A 23,449-nucleotide genomic window follows, 5' to 3' on the forward strand; every position below is an offset into this window, starting at 1 on the left:
TTTTTACCAGCTTGAGAGGACGGATTATAAAATAGTCAGGAATTTCACAATCTAAGCATTAAGTCTTTGGTATTTTGAAATCACCCACTGTGTAAGAACTTACATGGAAATTGGCAATGATGAAAATCAGGAATTTTTCATTTTTTTAAAGCTTTTTAAAAATAGTTTTCCAGCATATCACTGGATGTATACATACATTCGTAAAAGAAGAGGATGAGAGATAGAGGATAATAATAGCAGTAGTAATTAATAATTGATAAAAAAAAGACACATTGGTTTAGAATTTGTTATGTCAGTGGGGTGTTAAAATTCCCTACTATTATTTTATAATATTACTGTCAGTTTCTCTCTTTATGTCTGTTAGTATTTGTCTTATATTTAGGTGCTCCTATATTGCAGGCACATAGGTTAATGAGTGTAATATTTTCTTCTTGCATTGGTCACTTTATCATTATATAATACCCTTCATCTTTTATTATAGTCTCTGTTTTAAAATATATTTTGTTGATATGAGTATAACTAACCTCACTATTTTATCATTTCTGTTTGAAATATATTTTTCTATCTGCTCTATCTGTGTGTGTCTTTAGCCCCAAAGTGATTTTCTTATAGGAGGCTTATTGAAGGTCCTGGTTTTTTATCCAGTCAGATAATGCCTTTTGATCATTTAGTTCATTGACATTTACACTAATTACTGATAGGTATGTACATATTGCCATTTTATTATTGGTTTTCCATTGTTTTTGTAGTTATTTACTGTCCATTTCTTTTTCTTTTTGTTTCTCGCATTGTACTTTGATGATTTTCTTTAGTAGTATTCTTAGATTCCTTTCTTTTTGGTTTTTGTGTATCTGTTGTAGGTTTTTGATTTGTGGTTACTGTTGGGTTTACATATGTTGACCCGTAATTATATCTATTTGACTTAAACTGATAGTCATTTAAGTTCAAATACATGCTAAACAATCTACATTTTTTTCTTCCTTCTACCACATTTTGTGTCTTTGATGTCATATTTTGCATCTTCCATCTTATTCCTTTACTGTTTATTGTAGTCAATAGTGCTTTAAAAATTTTTTTCTTTTTTCTTTGTACTCACTTTGAGACCTTATAACAGCTTATCTGATCCCTTATCAGCTTATTTAACATTTGTAATGTTATCCCAGAGACTTCATATGTTGCACTCTCTTTTTTTTTAATTGCCTTTCTATCTGTTGTTCTCATTGGATGATTTCCATTATTCTATCTTCCTGATCACTTATGTGCTTTTTTGTGTGTAATTTAGTTATTCATTGCTTCTAGCATATTTTTATCTTAGATATTGAATTACCTGATTTTTATTGGATCATCTTTATATTTTCTAGTTACATGTTAAAATGATTTGTGTTGAGATCAATTCTCTTCCCTAATTCAGGTGGCATTTCTATTACCAATATCTTGAATTCCTTGGCAAAATTGCTTTTATTTCATCATTTTTTTTTCTGGGAATATTCTCTAGCTCTTTTTTAAAAATTTTATTTATTTTTTATTGAAGGATAATTGCTTTACAGAATTTTGCTGTTTTCTCTCAAACCTCAACATGAATCAGCCATAGGTATACATATATCCCCTCCCTTTTGAACCTGCCTCCCATCTCCTTCCCCAACCCACCCCTCTAGGTTGATACAGAGCCCCTGTTTGAGTTTCCTGAAGCATGCAGCAAATTCCCGTTGGCTGTTTTACATATGGTAGTGTAAGTTTCTATCTGCATATAAGTTAAATAAGCAGGGTGACAATATACAGCCTTGACGTACTCCTTTTCCTGTTTGGAACCAGTCTGTTGTTCCATGTCCAGTTCTAACTGTTGCTTCCTGACCTGCACACAGGTTTCTCAAGAGACAGGTCAGGTGGTCTGGTATTCCCACCTCTTTTAGAATTGTCCCCAGTTTATTGTGATCCACACAGTCAAAGGCTTTGGCATAGTCAATAAAGCAGAAAGAGATGTTTTTCTGGAACTCTCTTGCTTTTTCGTTGATCCAGCGGATGTTGGTAATTTGATCTCTGGCTCCTCTGCCTTTTCTAAAACTAGCTTGAACATCTGGAAGTTCACGGTTCACGTATTGCTGAAGCCTGGCTTGTAGAATTTTGAGCATTACTTTACTAGCATGTGAGATAACAGACAAATTTGGCCTCGGAATACAGAATGAAGCAGGGCAAAAGCAAATAGAGTTCTGCCAAGAAAACGCACTGGTCATAGCAAACACCCTCTTCCAACAACACAAGAGAAGACTCTACACATGGAAGTCACCAGATAGTCAACACTGAAATCAAATTGATTATATTTTTTGCAGCCAAAGATGGAGAAGCTCTATACAGTCAGCAAACACAAGACTGGGAGCTGACTGTGGCTCAGATCATGAACTCCTTATTGCCAAATTCAGACTTAAATTGAAGAAAGTGGGCTAAACCACTAGACCATTCAGGTATGACCTAAATCAAATCCCTTATGACTATACAGTGGAAGTAAGAAATAGATTTAAGGGACTAGATCTGATAGACAGAGTGCCTGATGAACTATGGACAGAGGTTCATGACATTGTACAGGAGACTGGAATCAAGACCATCCCCAAGAAAAAGCAATGCAAAAAAGCAAAATGGCTGTCTGAGGAGGCGTTACAAATAGCTGTGAAAAGAAGAGAAACAAAAAGCAAAGGAGAAAAGGAAAGATATACCCATTTGAATGCAGAGTTCCAAACAATAACAAGAAGAGATAAGAAAGACTTCCTCTGCGATCCATGCAAAGAAATAGAGGAAAACAATAGAGTGGGAAAGACTAGAGATCTCTTCAAGAAAATTAGAGATACCAAGGGAACATTTCATGCAAAGATGGGCTCAATAAAGGACAGAAATGGTATGATCTGACAGAAGCAGAAGATATAATAAGAGGTGGCAAGAATATATAGAAGAACTGTACAGAAAAGGTCTTCACAACCCAGATAATCATGATGGTGTGATCACTCACACTCACCTAGAGCCAGACATCCTGGAATGTGAAGTCAAGTGAGCCTTAGGAAGCATCACTACAAACAAAGCTAGTGGAGGTGATGGAATTCCAGTTGAGCTATTTCAAATCCTCAAAGATGATGCTCTGAAAGTGCTGCACTCAATACGTTAGCAAAGTTGGAAAACTCAGCAGTGGCCACAGGACTGGTAATGGTCAGTTTCCATTCCAATCCCAAAGAAAGGCAATGCCAAAGAATGTTCAAACTACTGCACAATTGCACTCATCTCACACGCTAGTAAAGTAATGCTCAACAGTCATCTTCTGGGACCCCTATAATTCAAATGTTGGTGCATTTGATATTGTCCCAGAGGTCTCTGATACTGCCCTCAGTTTTTTTCATTCTTTTTACTTTATTTTGCTCCTCAGAAGTTATTTTCACCATTTATCTTCCAGCTCACTGATTCTTTCTTTTGCTTCTGATATTCTGCTATTGATTCCTTGTAGAGTATTTTTCATTTCAGTAATTGTATTCTTTGTGTCTGTATGTTTATTCTTTAATTGTTCTAGGTTTGTTAATTGATTCTTGCATTTTTTCCATTTTGTTTTCAATGTTTTTTTTTTTATCATTTTTACTATCATTATTCTGAATTATTTTTCAGGTAGTTTGCCTATTCTCTCTTCATTTATTTGGACTTCTGTGTTTCTAGTTTGTTCCTTCATTTGTGTAATGTTTCTATGCCTTTTCATTATTTTTTTTAACTTATTGTGTTTGAGGTCTCCTTTTCCCAGGCTTCAAGGAAAGTTGAATTATTCCTTTGAAATAGATGGAATTCTTTCTTCTTTTTGGTTTCTGCCCTCCTAAGGTTGGTTCAGTGGTTTGTGTAAGATTCCTATAGGGTGAGATTTGTGCTGCGTTTTTGTTTGTTTGTTTTTCCTCTGATGGGCAAGGCTGAGTGAGGTGGTAATCCTGTCTGCTGATGATTGGGTTTGTATTTTTGTTTTGTTTGTTGTTTAGATGAGGTATCCCACACAGGATGCTACTGGTGGTTGGGTGATACCAGGTCTTGTATTCAAGTGGTTTACTTTGTGTGAATTCTTGCTACTTGATACTCCCTCAGGTTAGATCTCTTGCTAAGGTCTTGGAATCAGTGCTCCCACTCCAAAGGCTCAGGGCTTGATCTCTGGATAGGAACGAAGATTCCACACATGGTTTGTTATGGCATTAAGTGAGATTAATAGAAATATCCAAAAATGAGAAACCAAAGATGAACCCCAGACAAGTGACAGTTACAAAATCAGGCAAATAATAATTAAAATAATGGAATATACACATATAGATATACACCCATGAACAAAGTCAGAACAGTCCAACAAAAATAAAGTGCAGTAGATTGACCTGGCAAACAAAGGAAATCAAAAATTGTATTTACCAGTTAAGAACAAAACTAACTAAAGCGCAAACTGGAAAACAAAACTAAAGCAAGGTGCCAAATGGTGAATAATGCAATGAAAACAAAACTAACAAATATGTTGAGAGGAAAGGAAAGAAAGAAAGAATAGATATGCAAATTAAATAGAGGTAGATGAAGAAGATTTATATACATTAAAGATTAACTGCAAGGGGAGAAGAACAGTAGGAACAGCAAACAAAGGAATAAATGTAGAAAAATAATAATAGGTTTAGATTTTTCTTAATTAAAAATAAAAAAGAGTAAAGAAAAAAAGCGGGGGGGAGGGGGGGATACACAACTGCAAAAGCCCAATGTAGAGGCAGAGGCTTATAACAACAATAAAAAGTGTGACTGAGGGGGAAAAAAAAGCTCAAAAGCTTAACTGGATTTCTTAGTGCCAATAAAATTGACAACTACAACAGAGGTGGAAAAAACGGAAAAAGAGGAAAAAGAAAAAATCCAAAAGAATCTACAAAACAAGTCAAAAAAATAAGAATAATACATGTTTTTCTTGAGTCACTGCTGTCAGAATCCTTTCCCTTGCTGAGAGTCACAGTCCACTTCATCATCCTAGGATGCCCTCCAACACTGTGCTGATCTCTGGACCTGCTGTGGGGGCAGCTCAGATTCTGATCTGGTCCTACTCCTGTGTGTTCTTGCCTCCAATGTCCATAGCTATCAGAACTAGTGCGTTTTCTTTTGTGGGAGCTCTCATTGGCCTTTTATATATTCCATAGACACAGAGTCTGCCTTGTTTATTGTATGGATTTAATTTGCAGCTTGTATAGCTGGTGGGAAGGTTTTGGGTATTGTTCCTTAGCCACACTGCCCTTGGGTTTCAATTGTGGTTTTACTTCCACCTCTGCATGTGGGTCGTCCACTGAGGTTTGCTCCTGAGGCTGCCCTGGAGGACTTGGGTTTGCCCCTGTGAAGGCCAGGTGTCGCGGTGGTGCAGCTACTTGGGTCGCAGGAGTTCTGGCAGCATCAGGTACTCAGGGGGTTGGCGGCTAGGGCAGCAGGAAATATAGTGCTCCAGAAGGGTATGGCAGCCAGTATTGGCCAGTACGCTCCAGTATTCTTGCCTGGAGAACCCCCGTCCCTGACAGAGAAGCCTGGCAGCCCACAGTCCACAGGATCACAAAGAGTCAGACACGACCGAAGTGACACTGTGCGCATAGATGCAATACTTTTTTGCCTGTGGCAGCTCTGCCCCAGTGAGAGTTGAGCATGAAGGTGGCGCAGCTGCCTGGCTTGCGGGGACCATGGCAGCTCCAAGTGTGCAGGGACACAGACTGCCTCTGCCACAGAAGTTATGGCCCTATCAGAGTCTTTTTTCGAGCCTCTTGTAGCTGTCGATCAGAAGGCCTCTTTGACCAGTCTTTCTCCATAGCTCCCCCCATTCGTACACTTAGAGGGCTCCCTTGCCTGGGGTCCTTCTCTGTGGTTTGGTTCATCAGTCACTTAAAGGAGCACCTTGGGTGGGGTCCTACTCTGTAGTTCAGTGCCTCAGGCGCCTGACAGGCGAACCTCTCTATTGTTCAGCTGCAGATGCTGGCTTGTGGGGAGAGGGAGGCTACGGTGATGGCTCCACCCGCTGAGTGTGACTCAGCAGTATCACCTTGCTTCCATGGCTGCCCGGCTTTCTTCCACTGGCATTTCCCACCATGATCTCCTCCCTCACATTCTCTCAATCTGTCTCTCTGCAGTCAACAGCAGCCCTTGCCCTGTGATTGCTCCACAATCCCCAAACTCCAGCTCCCAGCTACTGCGCCTTCCAGGGGACCAGCGTTCCTGTCCGGGGTACGTATGGCTGCAGCAAGGTCTGTCTGATTCTCATTCCATTTAGGCTGCCATAGGTCAGCTGTTTCACTCTCAGCCTTAAATGTTTCTCCTCTGACTCAGACCATTGCCCCAATGTGCAGATCCGACCCCCTGCTTCAGTTCCCCCACCCACCGAGAGCAGGTCCAGTCCTACTAACACTCCTGTCTTTCCCCCTAGTTCCTTCATCCTACCAAGTTTTGCGTGGTTCTATATATTCTTTTCCACTGGTCAGATACTCCTGTCCACTCTCAGCTGGTGTTCTGCACGCACTTCTGTGTCTGAAGGTGTATTCCTGATATATCCGTGGAGAGAGGTGTACTCCACATCCACCTACTCCTCTGCCATCTTGTTCTCCCCTCTCTTGCTCTTTCAGTGGAAAATAGTTCCTCTGCCATCTTATTTTACTTAACTTGCTCTGTCTCTATGAATTCAGATGAAACGATTTCCTATTGTGGTCACAAAGAGGTGTTCTTATGTGAGAGCATCCTTATGCAGGCTGCATATGCCCAATGCCTTTGGCAGGAAAGCTGGACCTGATAAGTTTCCAGTCACATCTTTCCTCAAGATGCGTTAGCAGAGGATATGGCTGATTATGGTGGAGCTAGAGCTTACCCGGAGTGTGAGATGGGATTTCCTCTCTGCTCAGTTGGCATTACTGCCTTGTCAGGAGCAGGATCTGCTCTCAGATTGCTGAATCAGAAGCTCTGAGGGTTGGGCTCAAGGTAGCTCTGTTCCCTTTAAGTGTGTGTGTTTCCTTCTCCCTGCTCTGGGACCTTTGCCCTCACGGGGGGGAGTGCTGAAGCAAGTGGAGCTCATGTGCTTACAGAAGTCCAATGCTTTGTCTGTGTAGGCAACTGTGACACAGTTCACGGTCACATCCTGTCTTTGTCATGGCCACCCCAGATCTAGTGCTAGGTTGCAGTGTGGAGAGAGTGGGGGCTCAGTGTTCCCTCATCTTGGGTTAGGGCACACGGCAAGGCTGTTGTGGGAATTCCAGCAGCTGTACTGCGGTCAGAACTCTGGGCTGCTTCTGGGTGGCAACCTGAGTAAGCACCAACAGTGGCCACCACCACTCCACCTGAGCTACACCCCAGGGCCTCAGGTTGCCATTGCATTCCTAGATCAGGTCTTTTTCTAGGTCCAGGATGCCTAGATCCAGTGGCAAGCTGTGGTACAGAGTGAGCAGTGCCAGGGTGTTCACTCAGTTCCACCTGGGGAATGCAGCAAGGGGGTAGCAGCTAGGACAGACCTCTCTCCACCTTCCTGGGGACACACCACACCTGTGCTCTCCTCACAAGTGGGGGTCTAGTCTTCTCCTGCCTTTCTATCTGTGCCAGCAGTTCTCCAGGCAGCCAAAGGGGTTTGTCTCCTACTCATAGGACTCAAAGACTGTGACACCCAGTCTGTGACCAGATCCACTCACTCCCCAGGGCAAGTGTCCATCCGTGCAATCTCCCTTTTCCTCTTGTTCCCTCTCAGGGCTGCAGGTCTCAACCTGATGCTTTTCTTCCTGTCCTACTTTATTACGTGTGTATCTGTCTTACCGTCTTGGTTGTACAAGAGTCCTTCTGTCAGTTTCCAGTTAGTTTTCTCTGAGAAGTGTTTCACATGCAGGTGTATTTTTGATGTGTTCATGGAGGGAGGTGAGCTCCACGTCCTCTTACTCTGCCATCTTCATCTCTCCCTCTCCAGCACATCATTGGTCTTAAGCCAAACTTTTACAAGTCAGAATACTCACTATTGGTCTCCTGATGAATTAATCTGTGTCCTTTCATCAATAGGAAATCTACACTTGAGTAAAGAAACAGGAAGGAAAAATATGAGACCGCAAAAAGTAAAGAAGACTTGACTGCAGTATAACTGGTCTGTGGAAAATATCACTTACCTTCCTTCTGCCATGGGAACTTCTGGGGAAAGATGGCTGCATATTCTTCCATTCACTGTGCTATCTCCATCATCCTTGCCCTCTCCATGAAAAGAACTGTGAACAGTTCAAATGCTTCACTTAACTCCTTGAGAATCACTAACCATTTCTGATCACACCCCTTAGTCATCAATAAGCAAGGATTTCCTAAATCTAGATAATCATTTATAAGATATGACCTTGAGCAGGTTCAAAGAAATATGAAGTAGGGAAAAGTGTGGGACAAGGGAAAGAGAGCCAGAATAAAAAAAGAAATTAAGAATGGCACCTCGGATGGGGTGAGTTCTCTAAGAGTTCAGTTTCTACTATATTAATAGGGTTCTCTTGATGCTTTGAAATGGCAACACGTGCCTGTGCTTGCATTCTGCTTTCCCTCCCTCAGAACTCTTGGTGCATCCCTGAGAATAATCTGGGAAACTGCACAAAAAGAAAATTAAAGCAAACTTCTTCTGTCATATGTCCATAAAAGGAAAAGATTTCTATATTTCCAAGAAGCAAAAGTTCATTTTTAATTCAAGTTTATTATCCCCCTTAGGGGAAGAGATCTCCAGCAAATTAGATAAATTTCAAAATTTGCTAGCAGAAATAAAAATCCAGAAACTTGGAGGAAAATGAACACAATAACAAATGGTAAGTTTTCTATCACAAACAACAACACTGGGCTTGAGAGGAGGAGAGGGAAGTGTACTGCTTAATTAGGAAGTGTTCGCCCAGAATACCAATGGCCTCCCAAATGCTCTGCTTAGTTTGCCATGGACCATTGTCTTTCTCCATAAAGTTAAATTAGCATCTGCAGCAACTCTCCTAGAATTAAAGACTATAGCTCTATGTCTCATTTTGAACACTCACTGGTCTTGAACTAAATTTAAATCATGAATGGAATATTATTTAAAGGTTGATAATCTTCACGTAACATTACTTCAGCAATGAACTAAAACCTCTTGAATAAAATTCTGTTGGCTAGCCAAGAGGACCCTAGTTAGGTTCCAGTTTAATAAAATTATCTAGCATTTGTAACTGTAAATGCTTTAAGGCCTTTTTAAAGATGATATTATGATCTATACAACACTGAGCAGAAAGTGATTGACAATAAGACCTTGAGCTGATCTGTAGAGGAAGAGGGGGTGATAGAGGCCCATGGGAAGTGTCATGTACTTCCTCCAATTGGGAAGAGTCTCTTTTCTGTTTTTCTCTCTAACATCAACAAGGAGCAACTCTTCTGTTCCAAAAGGATTTTTAAATTTCCATGTCAAAGAAAACATATTCCACTGAGAAAATTCAGTAGCCAGTGAGATTGCAGAGCCAGAGCATACTTACTGGGGAGCAATCCAAAGTGGTACCCACAGTTAACAAATTAACTTCTTTGTTACACCCATGACATCTAGCAGTACTTCCAGGTACAGTCTGTCATGCTGTGGAAGGGTACAGTCAGGAGAAATAATCTTCTTATTAGACAATCACAAATCTGTAAAGCCCTAGAGGTCATGCAGATCATCTTTTCCATTTCAGTCTACAGGCATTGTCCCCATTGGAGAGTCAACAGGTTCTTGTAGTGCTTGGTCCCCGAAGAAGGTTGGACATCCTGCAGACACTTGTGCTAAGATTGGGCACCTGGAATGTGATACTTTTGGTGTGTTATTATATTCTTATGGGGTGGGAGAGAATAAAAGGAGATCTGGAAGAAAATCCCATCCTGTCAACCTAGGGAAAACTGAACTACCTAGAGGAGTCAAAGAGACCTCATGAGAAAAATGTTCTGCTTCATTTTTATTTTTCTCTCCCATTTAAAGATTTAGCCAACTCATTAATATCTAGGAAGCAAGAAGCAAGTGTCTCAGCTCAGGGCAGACCTGGAACTAAGAACAACAGGCCAACAGTCAATGTCTACCTGATAAGGGGAGCCAACCTTCCATACGATCCTGATATGTGAGCTATCATGGATATTCTGATGTCCACACAGAAATCCCAGAAAATTCCAGAAGCCCTATTGGAAATTAGCTGGATCAGCTTTGTATCTATTATCTGATGGGACCTGATATCCTGAAAGAATATTGTATCATGTACTGAAGCACTATTACCTTCCTCATTGAATGCTCAGAAATAGGTGAAAAGCAGCTACTATGATCTCAGAAACTGAGGAAAGCTTCAGGACTGTTCTCATAGTTCTGACCTGAGAGAAACAGACACAGCCCATTCATTCTGTTAGAAACAAGACAGGAAATGATCTTTTTGGAAGTACGCTGAGAATTGTTAGGGAAAGATGAGACCAAGAAAGAAGGTCACAGTCACTCTACAAAAAGTTGTAGCATCAACAAATCAGCAAATAATTTGAGGAAACCAACGTGATTTATGATTAATAATCCTAAAAATCTGTAATAGGTATAGATAGACAGATATAGATATATACACATACACACAAGGCCTAATGCAGGTAGAATTGAGACAAACATGACTATTATCAACAATTAGTTAAAAAATAATGTGACAAGCCCACTACTACTACTACTACTTCAGTGTCATGTGCAGGGTAAAAGAAAGAAATACTCATATGTCAATTACTATGTTCCCATCAGTGGTATCATCTTTGATCTTCATTCCAAAAATAGCAAGTGGTGATTGTCATAATCACAAAACAATACCATAGGACATTATGAAATTTAAAATAGTTTCCTATGTGTTGTTTCATCTCATGATAGTCCTGTGAGAAAAGCAGGCTATTAGGGCAGACATGGTAGTATTAAGAGGAAGCACGGAGAAGAAAGGAAGGGCAGAAAGGGAGAAAGGGAAGGAAGAGAGAAAGGAGGAAGGGGGGGGAGTTGCCTCCCAGATCTTCCTGCAATTGGATGTCAGTCTCGATTCTAATAATACCTCCTAATATCTCCTAACAAGTGTTCCAGAGATTAAGAACCGCATAGTTCTTTGAAATTCATGATAGCAATTGCTCTACAAATTCTAAGTAGTAATATCATCATCATCAATCTAAGCTATAAAATTTCTCATAAACTCATATATTAAGTTGGGAAACTTTAGGAAAAAACAACAGTAAGAGCAGAGTAAAGCACAAAGTCAAGGAAGTTGGTTAAGGAAGAAAAAAAAGCAACAAGTACTAACTTTCCCCATAAGCCTCATAATCTTTCTCCGGGAGGCACTCAGCAGCCAAGCAGTAAGCTTCCATGAAGCGCAAGGCGTGTAAAGAGACCCAGAGACCAGCCCTTCGAAGGGAAATCCCTCCCATTTTGTCCTCAGTTCAACTCCCAAGATTCCCAAGCTCACCGTGTGAGTCACACTGCAATCGCTTAGGACAGGCATCTGCACGGATGCCCTCTGCTTCAGCAGGGAATTGCAAGCTCCCGCCTGCCTGTAATAAGGGGGAAAATCAGTGCAATAATGTGACCGGATGCTGGAAAGCTGGCAGCCAGAGAAAACAGTAGTGTATTTGGCAAATTTTCTTTTGCAGGGCTTTTTACTGTAAAGAACATTGGCCTCCATGGACTAAGAGAAATTTTGCGTCCCTTTCTCAAATTTGATCTCTTTGTTTCCATTTTAATAGATCGTGGGAAGTTTCCTGTGACTACGTAAACAAGCTTTGTGTTTATTTTAATCACTTTTTCCTCCTGTTTCCAGGCTCCGGACAACCCCAGCCCTCACTTGAATTGTGGTGGTTACAGTAGAACACAACCCAGTTGTAACTCAAGTCTTTCCTTTTGTAAGAGGAAGTGGTGAGATAAATAAAGGGATGGTATTTCCTTAAAGCAGCTGCATCTCCTATTAACTGGCTAAAGAACTAACTCCTCAACAAAAATTAGTCAACTGAACTAGTTTAAGAAAGAAAAGAAATCTTTGAGTTGGCGAATATGTAGCTTTGAAAACTGAACACCTACCTAAGAAAGAATCTCTCACTTCCCTGTCATTCCTGAATAGTGCATCTCTCCTGTATTTCTCAGTGAATCACCTTGAAAATGTTGCCATTTTATGATATCTAGTCCCTCTCATCTGAGTTATCAACCCACTGTAATCTGGCATCTGCCCTTACTACCTTACCGAAACTTACAAAGAAAATGATCAAAATGACCTGCTTATTGACAAACACAGTGGATATTTTAAAGTTCTTGTCTTATTAGATTTCTATACAGTATTTCTAGATGTTGACCAACCTCTCCTTTGAGAAATTTCTCTTCTTTGCCATGATAACATGTTCTCCTGATTCTCTGACATCTCAGAACAGTTCTTTTTTTTAAGGCAGCAATTATAAAATTTTTAATATTCTTCAAGTAGAGAATAAAGAGTTAAGTAAACACTTTCTAACTTTTAAATCACATCAATTCTTAGAGTTCTTTCCTGAATCCTCTTCTCCCATCTTCTTAAAAATAGATGTTCTTTTGTGTTCTCCACCTCTTCTTTGATAATCTTATTTGTTTATTTGTTCTTATGCCTTCAACATCACCTCTACATAATTTTCACATCTGTATCTCTAGCCTAGACTTCCTCCCTAAGTCCTTACATCTTCACCTCCCCATCTTGACTGTAGCCATGATTATTATGAACCGTTCTAACCCAGCTCCTGCTGCCAGACTCCCACCACAAGTGCCTGCTGCTGCATGTCTTTCTGTATTCTGCCCCCAGGACCTTCTCTAATACCGCAGGAGTTGGGCAGCCCACAGTGGGGGAGTTAGTAGATAAAAGCTCCAGACTCTCACCCTTCAGATGACTAATTCTTGGAAGCATTCTTTGTTCTTCTCAAAAATCACTTGTTGCCCAGAGTACTGATCTGAATAAAGTCCCCTGACATTGTCTCTTCCTTCTTCACCATCCCATTCTTCTTACCTGAATTTGGGTAGGATTACTACCCAAATAAACTACCCACACCCAGGTTCTTATCTCAGGCATTGCTTTTAGCAAAACCCAAAGGTATTTGGTACCAAGAATGGTCCTGGGAAGCAGACTCTCAACATGAGACTCTATGGCGAGACCATCTCCATTTAGATGATACCAGTATTATAATCACTGGTGGGAGCAGGATATGATAAGACCCAGCATGATGTAGCATTCAATTACTGAGACTCTCACCCATAGTGAATGTGATGAAATACAGGGGAAAGGAAAAGAATTGCATGAATGATATGGGCCGGTGGTAATTACCAGTATTGTGGAACTGAAAGTTTTTTGTTAGATGTCATAAAAGGCTTGAGAGAATGGAGTAGAAATCAAATAGCAGAATCACATCAGCTATCAACTCAGTGCACACTGGAAGATCAGAAAGCTTCCATAGGAAGGTTCAAAAAGACCTTCTCTCTTATAATCAGATGGTAGTCTACGTTGAAAGTCAGGCCAAAGAAATAAACCTTATGAAAAGACTGGATGTACAATGTTGAGAGATCTCCCAAGCTGAAGAGACAGCCATAATAGAAAAATAGTGGAATCGTGAGACCTGATATGAAGATATTTGGGTCGATTCATTTAAGAAGATTGAAGCACCAAGTTCTTCTGGAACCTTCAGACTGCCTGAAGCAGCTCGCTCCCTTCTGCTAGAAAAACAGACTGTCCCTTACCTGAATATCTTGTAAAGATCTCACATGAGGCAGATTCCTAGAAAGATGATGTTGCCTCCTTAAGACCCATCATAGTCTCCCCTTACAATGCACAAACTAACAACTAAGGTCATGACCCAGTATTCACTGAATAGGGAAATATACTCCCTGCTCCAGAAGAAAATAGCTTTTTTTTTTTTTAACCAAAATGTAGTACTAGCTTATTAAGGCTTCCTTGGTGGCTCAGTGGTAAAGAATTTGCCTGCCAATCCAAGAGATGCAGATTCAATTCCTGGTTCAGGAAGATCCCCTGGAGAAGGAAATGGCAACCTACTCCAGTATTCTTGCCTGGGAAATCCCATGGACAGAGGAGCCTGACAGGCTATAATCCAGTTCAGTTCAGTCACTCAGTCATGTCTGACTCTTTGTGACCCTATGGACTGCAGCATGCCAGGTATCCCTGTCCATCACCAACTCCTGGAGCATGCTCAAACTCATGTCATTCGAGTCAGTGATGAGATCCAACCATCTTATCCTCTGTCATCCCATTCTCCTCCTGCCTTCAAACTTTTCCAGCATCAGGGTCTTTTCAAATAAGTCAGTTCTTCACATCAGGTGGCCAAAGTAATGGAGTTTCAGCTTCAGCATCAGTCCTTCCAATGAATGTACAGGACTGATTTCCTTTAGGACGGACTGGTTGGAACTCCTTGCAGTCCAAGAGACTCTCAAGTCTTCACCAACACCACACTTCAAAAGTATCAATTCTTTGGCTCTCAGCTTTCTTTATACTCCAACTCTCACATCCATACATGACTACTGGGAAAACCATAGCTTTGACTAGACGGACCTTTGTCAGCAAAGTAATGTCTCTGCTTTTAAATAAGAATACACAGAAGAACTGTACAAAAAAGATCTTCACGACCCAGATAATCACGATGGTGTGATCACTCACCTGGAGCCAGACATCCTGGAATGTGAAGTCAAGTGGGCCTTAGAAAGCATCACTACGAACAAAGCTAGGGGAGGTGATGGAATTCCAGTTGAGCTATTTCAAATCCTAAAAGATGATGCTGTGAAAGTGCTGCACTCGACACGCCAGCAAATCTGGAAAACTCAGCAGTGGCCACAGGACTGGAAAAGGTAAGTTTTCATTCCAATCCCAAAGAAAGGCAATGCCAAAGAATGCTCAAACTACCGCACAATTGCACTCATCTCACACACTAGCAAAGTAATGCTCAAAATTCTCCAAGTGAGGCTTCAACAGTACATGAACTGAGAACTTCCAGATGTTCAAGCTGGTTTTAGAAAAGGCAAAGGAACCAGAGATCAAATTGCCAACATCCGCTGGATCATCGAAAAAGCAAGAGAGTTCCAGAAAAACATCTATTTCTGCTTTATTGACTATGCCAAAGCCTTTGACTGTGTGGATCACAATAAATTGTGGAAAATTCTGAAAGAGATGGGAATACCAGACCATCTGACCTGTCTCTTGAGAAACCTGTATGCAGGTCAGGAAGCAACAGTTAGAACTGGACATGGAACAACAGACTGGTTCCAAACAGGAAAAGGAGTACGTCAAGGCTGTATATCATCACCCTGCTTATTTAACTTATATGCAGAGTACATCATGAGAAATGCTGAGCTGGAAGAAACACAAGCTGGAATCAAGATTGTCGGGAGAAATACCAATAACCTCAGATATGCAGATGACACCACCCTTGTGGCAGAAAGTGAAGAAGAACTAAAGAGCCTCTTGATGAAAGTGAAAGAGGAGAGTGAAAATGTTGGCTTAAAGCTCAATGTTCAGAAAACTAAGATCATGACATCTGGTCCCATTACTTCATGGCAAATAGATGGGGAAACAGTGGAAACAATGTCAGACTTTATTTTTGGGGGCTCCAAAATCACTGCTGATGGTGATTGCAGCCATGAAATTAAAAGACGCCTACTCCTTGGAAAGAAGGTTATGACCAACCTAGATAGCATATTTAAAAGCAGAGACAATACTTTGCCAACAAAGGTCCATCTAGTCAAGGCTATGGTTTTTCCAGTGGTCATGTATGGATGTGAGAGTTGGATTGTGAAGAAAGCTGAGCACCGCAGAATTGATGTTTTTGAACTGTGGTGTTGGAGAAGACTCTTGAGAGTCCCTTGGACTACAAGGAGATCCAACCAGTCCATCCTGAAGGAGATCAGTCCTGGGTGTTCATTGGAAGCACTGATGTTGAAGCTGAAACTCCAGTACTCTGGCCACCTCATGCAAAGAGTTGACTCATTGGAAAAGACCCTGCTGCTGGGAAAGATTGAGGGCAGGAGGAGAAGGGGATGACAGAGGATGAGATGGTTGGATGACATCACCGACTTGATGGACATGGGTTTGGGTAAACTCCGGGAGTTGGTGATGGACAGGGAAGCCTGGCGTGCTGTGGTTCATGGGGTCGCAGAGAGTCTGACACGACTGAGCGACTGAACTGAACTGAACTGAGGTTTGTCATAGCTTTTCTTTCAAGGAGCAAGTGTCTTTTAATTTCATGGCTGCAGTCACCATCTGTAGTGATCTTGGAGCCCAAGAAAATAAAGTCTGTCACTGTTTCCATTGTTTCCCCATCTATCTGCCAAGAAGTGATGGGACTGGATGCCATTGTCTCCACTTTCTGAATGTTGAGTTTTAAGCCAGCTTTTTCACTTTCCTCTTTTACTTTCATCAAGAGGCCCTTTAGTTCCTCTTTGCTTTCTGCCATAAGGGTGGTGTCATCTGCATATCTGAGGTTATTGATATTTCTCCTGGCAATTCCAGCTTGTGCTTCATCCAACCTGGCATTTTGCATGATGCACTCTGCACAGAAGTTAAATAAGCAGGGTGAAAATATACAGCCTTGACGTATTTCTTTCCCAATTTGGAACCAGTCTGTTGTTCCATCTCTGGTTCTGTTGCTTCTTGACCTGCATACAGATTTCTCAGAAGGCAGATAAGGTGATCTGGTATTTCCATCTCTTTAAGAATTTTCCACGGTTTGTTGTGATCCACATAGTCAAAGGCTTTGGCATAGTCAATAAAGCAGAAGTAGATGTCTTTCTGGAATTCTCTTGCTTTTTCTGTGATCCAACGGATGTTGGCAATTTGATCTCTGGTTCCTTTGCCTTTTCTAAATCCAGCTTGTACATGTGGAAGTTCTCAGTTCATGTACTGTTGAAGTCTCACTTGGAGAATTTTGAGCATTACTTTGCTAGTGTGTGAGATGAGTGCAATTGTGTGTTAGTTGAACATTCTTTGACATTGCCTTTCTTTGTGATTGGAATGAAAACTGAACTTTTCCAGTCTTGTGGCCACTGCTGAGTTTTCCAAATTTGCTGGCATAGTGAGTATAGCACTTTCACAGCATCATCTTTTAGGATTTGAAATAGCTCAACTGGAATTCCATCACCTCCCCTAGCTTTGTTCGTAGTGATGCTTCCTTAGGCCCACTTGACTTCACATTCCAGGATGTCTGGCTTTAGGTGAGTGATCACACCATTGTGGTTATCTGGATCATGAAGATCTTTTTTGTATAGATCTTTTGTGTACTCTTGCCACCTCTTCTTAACACCTTCTGCTTCTGTTAGGTCCATACACTTTCTGTCCTTTATTGTGCCCGTCTTTGCATGAAATTTTCCCTAGGTATCTCTAATTTTCTTGAAGAGATCTCTAATCTTTCCCATTCTATTGTTTTCCTCTATTTCTTTGCATTGATCACTGAGGAAGGTTTTCTTATCTCTCCTTGCTATTCTTTGAACCTCTGCATTCAGATGGGTATATCTTTCCTTTTCTCCTTTGCATCTTTTCTTTTTTCAGCTATTAGTAAGGCCTTCTCAGACAACCATTTTGCCTTTTTGCATTTCTTCTTCTTGGAGATGGTCTTGATCACTGCCTCCTGTACAATGTCATCAACCTCCAACCATAGTTCTTCAGGCACTTTGTCTATCAGATCTAATCCCTTGAAACTGTTTGTCACTTCCACTGTATAATCATAAGGGATATGAAATAGATCATACCTTAATGGTCTAGTGGCTTTCCCTACTTTCTTCAATTTAAGTCTAAATTTGGCCATGGCTATAGTCCATGGAGTTGCAAAGAGTCAGACACAACTTAGTGATTAAACAACAACGACAACAGTACTAGCTTATCTGTTTTGACAGGACTTGGAAGAATATGTGTGGGAAAGGATTGTGGGGGTTAAGATGGGGAAGCAGTATATTAAACCTGAATAAGGGAGATTTGTTGATACTGAAGTACTCTTCCATGACTCAGGATTTAATATCTTGGCAAGAACACAGGAACCCAGTTCTAACACAGAACTGGGATGCCTTCTTGAAGCTTAGTCACAATTATGGCCTATGAAGGGTAGGGATAATGGAACTGCCATGGCAGAGTACTGTAAAAGGATTTAGAAGGCTCAGGAAAGAGGGAAAGAAAACCCCCTAACCATGTTCTGCAGGACAGCCCAGAGGATATACCCTTTACTAAGATAGCGAAGAATCAAATTTTTGTAAGAGTCTCTCGTATCTTTGAGAATTTCAGTGCTAATTCTTCTCTGTATGCCTGTGTAAATAGTAGGAATTAATGCCACAGTAGTGTATTTCCATTTTGCTGATGGGGATGATAGAATTCCTAAAAATCAGAGACCAAGTTGTTGCAGTTAGTAGTCAGAAGCAAAGTAAAGTGATTACCATCAGTTCAGTTCAGTCGCTCAGTCATGTCTGACTCTTTGTGACCCTGTGGACTGCAGCATGCCAGGCCTCCCTGTCCATCACCAGCTCCCGGAATTTACTCAAACTCATGTCCATTGAGTCAGAGATGCCATCCAACCATCTCATCCTCTGTTGTCACCTTCTCCTCCCACCTTCAATCTTTCCCAGCATCAGGGTCTTTTCAAATGAGTCTGCTTTTTTGTGCAGGTGGCCAAAGCATTGGAGCTTCAGCTCAGCATCAGTCCTTCCAATGAATATTCAGGACTGATTTCCTTTAGGATGGATTACCATAATAGGCATCAAATCCTGAATGGCAATCAGAGTACCTTGACCATGGTGTTCCTGGGAATGACACAGATGGCCATCTGCCTACAGAAAAAAATCAAAGGCTGGTGAGCAGATAACTGCTGTCAGCCTCCACACTGGAAAATCACAATATACTCAGTTGATTCTCACCGAGGGTCCCAAGAAAATTCAATAGGGAAAGAGCAGTCTTTTCAACAATAGTGCCGGGACAACTGATGATCCCCATGTAAAAGAATGGATTTGGACCCTTTCCTCATACCACACATAAAAATTAACTCAAAATTGGTTATAAATCTAAAGAGCTCAACTATAAAACACTTATTAAAAAAACACGAGTAGATCTTCATAACCTTGGGTAAGGCAACTTCTTAGAGATGACATGCATGTGATAAGAGAATGCAAGTGATAAAAGGAAAAAAATAATAAATTCAACTTTATTTTTAAAACTTTTGTTTTTCAAATGTCATCATCAAGAAAATGATAAGACAATTTTGACTGTTAATTTTATGTTCCAATTTTGCTAGGGTACGGTGCTCTATTATTTGGTCAAACACCAATCTACACGTTGCTGTGAGAGCATTTTAAATCAGTAGACTTTGAACACATTACTCTCCATAATGTAGGTGGGTCTTAGCCAGTCAGTTGAAGACCTTAAGAGAAAAGACTGAGTTCCCTGGAAAAGGAAGTATTCTGCCTCCAGACTTGCCTTCATACAGCAACATGTGAAAGACTACAACATCAACTCCTACCAGAATCTTCAGCCTGCCAACCTGCCTACAGATTTCAGACTTGCCCCCACAATGTGTGAACTAATCCTTAAAATATCTCTTCTCTCTATCAATCTATATATATTTTTTCTCAATATGTGTATTCTTTCTCTGGGGAACCATGGCTAATACAATAACCTACAGAATAGAAAAAATTTGCATATTATGTATCTGATAAGAGACTACTTTTATCTAGAATGTATTTGAAAACACAATTCAGTAGTAAAGAAAAAAATAACCAAATTTTAAAATGAACAAAAGTTTTTACATAGACATTTCTTCATAAAATATACATGAATGGCCATTCATGAAATGATGCATATTATCTCTAGTCATTAGGAAAATGCAAACCAAAACCACAATAAAATATCATTTCACATTTACTAGGATCTAAAATCAAGATGTAAGACAATATCAAATATTGGCAAGAATGTGGAGAAATCATAACCCTCATACTTTGTTGTGGGAATATAACTACTTTGGAAAATAATTTGGGAGTTAACTGTTTAATGTCAAAATAGAGTTACTACATAATTCACTTCTACATATGGATACATATAAAATGAAAATACATGCCCACATAAATATTTCTGGAGTATTATTAATACTAGCCAGGAATGCAAACGATTCAAACATCCATCCACTAGTAACTGGATAAACAGTATGTAGCATACAATACAATATTATTTGGCCAAAAAAAGAGAAATGAAATTCTGATATATGCTGTTAATACAATTTTGATGACCCTTGAACACATTGCACTAAATGAAAGAAGCCAGTAACATCAGATCAAATATTGCATGATTCCACTCACATAAAATGCCCATAGTGATCAAATCTGTAGAGACAGAATGTCAATGAGTTGTTGCCTAAGACTGTGTAAGGCAGTGGACAGAGGAATGTAAGGAATGGTAAATGAATGCTGATGGGGATCAAATGTCTCTTGCAATAATGCAAAAGTTCTAAAATTAGCTTATAGTGATGTAACACAACTCTTTAACTACAAAAGAAACACTCTTTTGAATTATACACTTAAATGGGTAAATTTTGTGACACATAAATTACAGCTCAATAAAGCTATTTTTAAAAAAAGAAAATAAGAAAATAAATCCTTTATTGGCTTCCTTCATTTCTTATTTCATTTCCCATTCTCTTTCCATGATTTCCTCTGTTTATCTCCCAAACAAACAACTTGCATTGCACACAAATCCCTTTTTTCATTGCATATTTTATGGGAAAATTAAAATATAGTAGGCTTTGGATTTTAGAGTCATCATATACCACATTTGAGAATATTATTCTGACCCATATCACAGTACTGAAGAGGACTGAAAATTCTGAGAGGGCTCAGAGCAGGAGAGGACTTAGCAATAGGTCCAGACTATGAAGCAAGCCTCCCCACCATTTGGGTCACAAGACCCAGAAGATCCAGTGGTGATAAAGCTACATACCATGGTAGAGGATGCTTTATGGGGTCTCAGTAGGAGACTCAGCACAGAATCCTCTGGTTTGCAGCCATACCTTCCACAATAGAGACTGAATATCTCACTATGGCTAATCATGTGTATACAACAAGATCTTCCCAATTTGAGCTGGATATTGTGAGAGCCAACAAATTTTGTAAGGTGGATGTTGATTGCACAGCTCCAATCAATCATATTGGATATAGTACCTTGGTGGAGTCAGGTCTCAACAGGCCTAGAGGATACAAGTAAATTACGTGAATATGAGACCATGATCACTGTATCAGTTACCCCTGATAACTGAGGGCCAGTTTTCAGGACTGGTGGACTCTTCTTCAACACACAACTATGTATATTGTCTATGATGGGTCCTCCTTGTCATAAACAAAGGGAAATATTGGACCTGTTCACAGTCAGTTCAATATGTTGACATGAGACAAAAAGGTCTGCATTACACCATAGCTCCACTCATGGACAAAGTAGTCCCTAAGGAACAGAGGAAGGAAAATGCTGTTTGACAGAAATTTGATCAGTATTTTTAGTTGCCCACTATTTGTAGAGGGACAAATGGCCTGAGTAAGGGTATGTAAAGACAGTGAATTACTATTACCCAGAGGTAATAGAGTTGGCATTGGATTACTATTACCAAGAAGCAATAGTAGTGTTGACTCCTCACTATCACTGCCAATAATGTGCTTGCAAAACTTGTGCTTTCATATCCTGTGGTCTTAGACTTTGTTGCATTTGAGGTCTTAATTTTGAAAGGGGTGGTAATATTTGGTAATTCTTCTACCAGGCAACATAATAAGTATTCCATTGAATTTGAAACAGCACTGTTTACAATAGCCAGGACATGGAAACAACCTAGATGTCCATCAGCAGACGAATGGATAAGGAAGCTGTGGTACATATACACAATGGAATATTACTCAGCCATTAAAAAAAATACATTTGAATTGGTTCTACTGAGATGGATGAAACTGGAGCCCATTATACAGAGTGAAGTAAGCCAGAAAGAAAAACAACAATACAGTATACTAATGCATATATATGGAATTTGAAAGATGGTAACGATAACCCTATATGCGAGACAGAATAAGAGACACAGATGCATAGAACAATTTTATGGACTCTGAGGGAGAAGGTGAGGGTGGGACGTTCTGGGAGAATAACATTGAAACATGTATATTATCATATGTGAAACAGAACACCATTCCATGTTCGATGCATGAGACAAAGGCTCAGGGCCGGGGCAATGGGATGACCCAGAGGGATGGGATGGGGAGGGAGGTGGGTGGGGAGTCCAGGAAGGGGAACACATGTAAACCCATGGCTGATTCATGTCAATGTATGGCAAAAACTACTACAATATTGTAAAGTAATTAGCCCCCAACTAAAATAAATAAATTTATTAAAAAAAAAAAAGAAACTGTAGTTCCTCATGTCAATGGACCAACTGGCAAAGAAGAAAGTACTCTACTGAGAAGAACATTCAAACTTGATTCTCTTGAGGGGTTATAGCTGACACAAAGAGATAAAAAGGACTGCATCTGCAGCTTGCAGTGTTCACCATAGTCTATTATGGTGCTTCCATGCTTGGTGATGACTGCTTACTGGCAATTGGAGTAATCACACCACACAAGGAACTCAGACCCTTCCACTTAACCAGTCAGGCAACCTCAACCAGCCGGTGTTGGACTGTTGTTATTGTTCAGTCACTCAGTTGTGTCCAACTATTTGTGACTCCATGGGCTGCAGCAGGCCAGGCTTCCCTGTCCTTCGCTATCTCCCAGAGTTTGTGCAAACTCATGCCCATTGAGTCAATGATGCCATCCAACCATCTCATCCTCTGTCACTCTCTTCTCCTGCCCTCAATCTTTCCCAGCACCAGGTCTTTTCCAATGAGTCAGCTCTTTGCACCAGGTGGCCAAAGTATTGGAGCTTCAACTTCAGCATCAGTCCTTCCAATGAATATTCAGGGTTGATTTCCTTTAGGATTGACTAGTTTGATCTTGGTGTCCGTGGGACTGTCAAAAGTCTTCTCCAGCACCACAGTTTGAAAGCATCAATTCTTCAGCACTCAACTTTCCTTATGGTGCAATTCTCACAAGGGTTAAAAACCTAGTGTCAGGAGTAGAAGAGGCAGAAGATAGAAATCAATGACAGTCTGAGGACCACTGAAACAACACAGATTGTAGTTTATACTACTGATTCACCTGAGCATCTTCCTGCCTTCTGTCCCAGGGCCTTCTCTAGCACAACAGGAAGTCCCATGGCTGACAGAACTTCAGTACGGCTCATACTACTTGAGGCTTCCTTCACCTCCATTCATCCAAGTAATTCCTACATCCAATTGTCTCTACTTCCCAAGAGTCTGTTGAATCTATCATTTGAACTGTGTCTCCTCTGGTGGCCCTGACTGCAGTCTTACTAATTTCAAATCTTCTCCAATATCAAGACAGGCTTTTAAAAAGCAAGTT

At 40.4% G+C, this 23,449-nt stretch overlaps 3 long non-coding RNA genes across 3 annotated transcripts in view; 2 read left to right on the forward strand and 1 right to left on the reverse strand.

Annotated features, from left to right (window-relative positions):
- LOC145503769 (uncharacterized) overlaps positions 1-20,615 on the forward strand; it is a 63,510-nt gene extending 42,895 nt beyond the window's left edge. The window contains exons 6-7 of the long non-coding RNA XR_014051737.1: positions 6,138-6,231; positions 18,641-20,615. This is a non-coding gene — a long non-coding RNA (uncharacterized LOC145503769). The remainder of the gene's footprint in view (positions 1-6,137; positions 6,232-18,640) is intronic.
- Positions 1,499-11,365, reverse strand: LOC145503766 (uncharacterized). Its single transcript, XR_014051734.1, has 5 exons — positions 11,289-11,365; positions 9,495-9,589; positions 8,139-8,234; positions 7,992-8,044; positions 1,499-4,161 (listed from the first exon to the last, which is right to left on the reverse strand). It is a non-coding gene; the product is annotated as an uncharacterized LOC145503766 (long non-coding RNA).
- LOC145503770 (uncharacterized) lies at positions 8,043-11,929 on the forward strand. Its single transcript, XR_014051741.1, has 3 exons — positions 8,043-8,116; positions 8,713-8,807; positions 9,687-11,929. It is a non-coding gene; the product is annotated as an uncharacterized LOC145503770 (long non-coding RNA).
- Positions 20,616-23,449: the final 2,834 nt, after the last annotated feature.

This window comes from Giraffa tippelskirchi, chromosome 1, assembly GCF_054371585.1.
Source record: "Giraffa tippelskirchi isolate mGirTip1 chromosome 1, T2T-mGirTip1v1.2.pri, whole genome shotgun sequence".
In the NCBI taxonomy this organism is placed as follows: domain Eukaryota; kingdom Metazoa; phylum Chordata; class Mammalia; order Artiodactyla; family Giraffidae; genus Giraffa; species Giraffa tippelskirchi.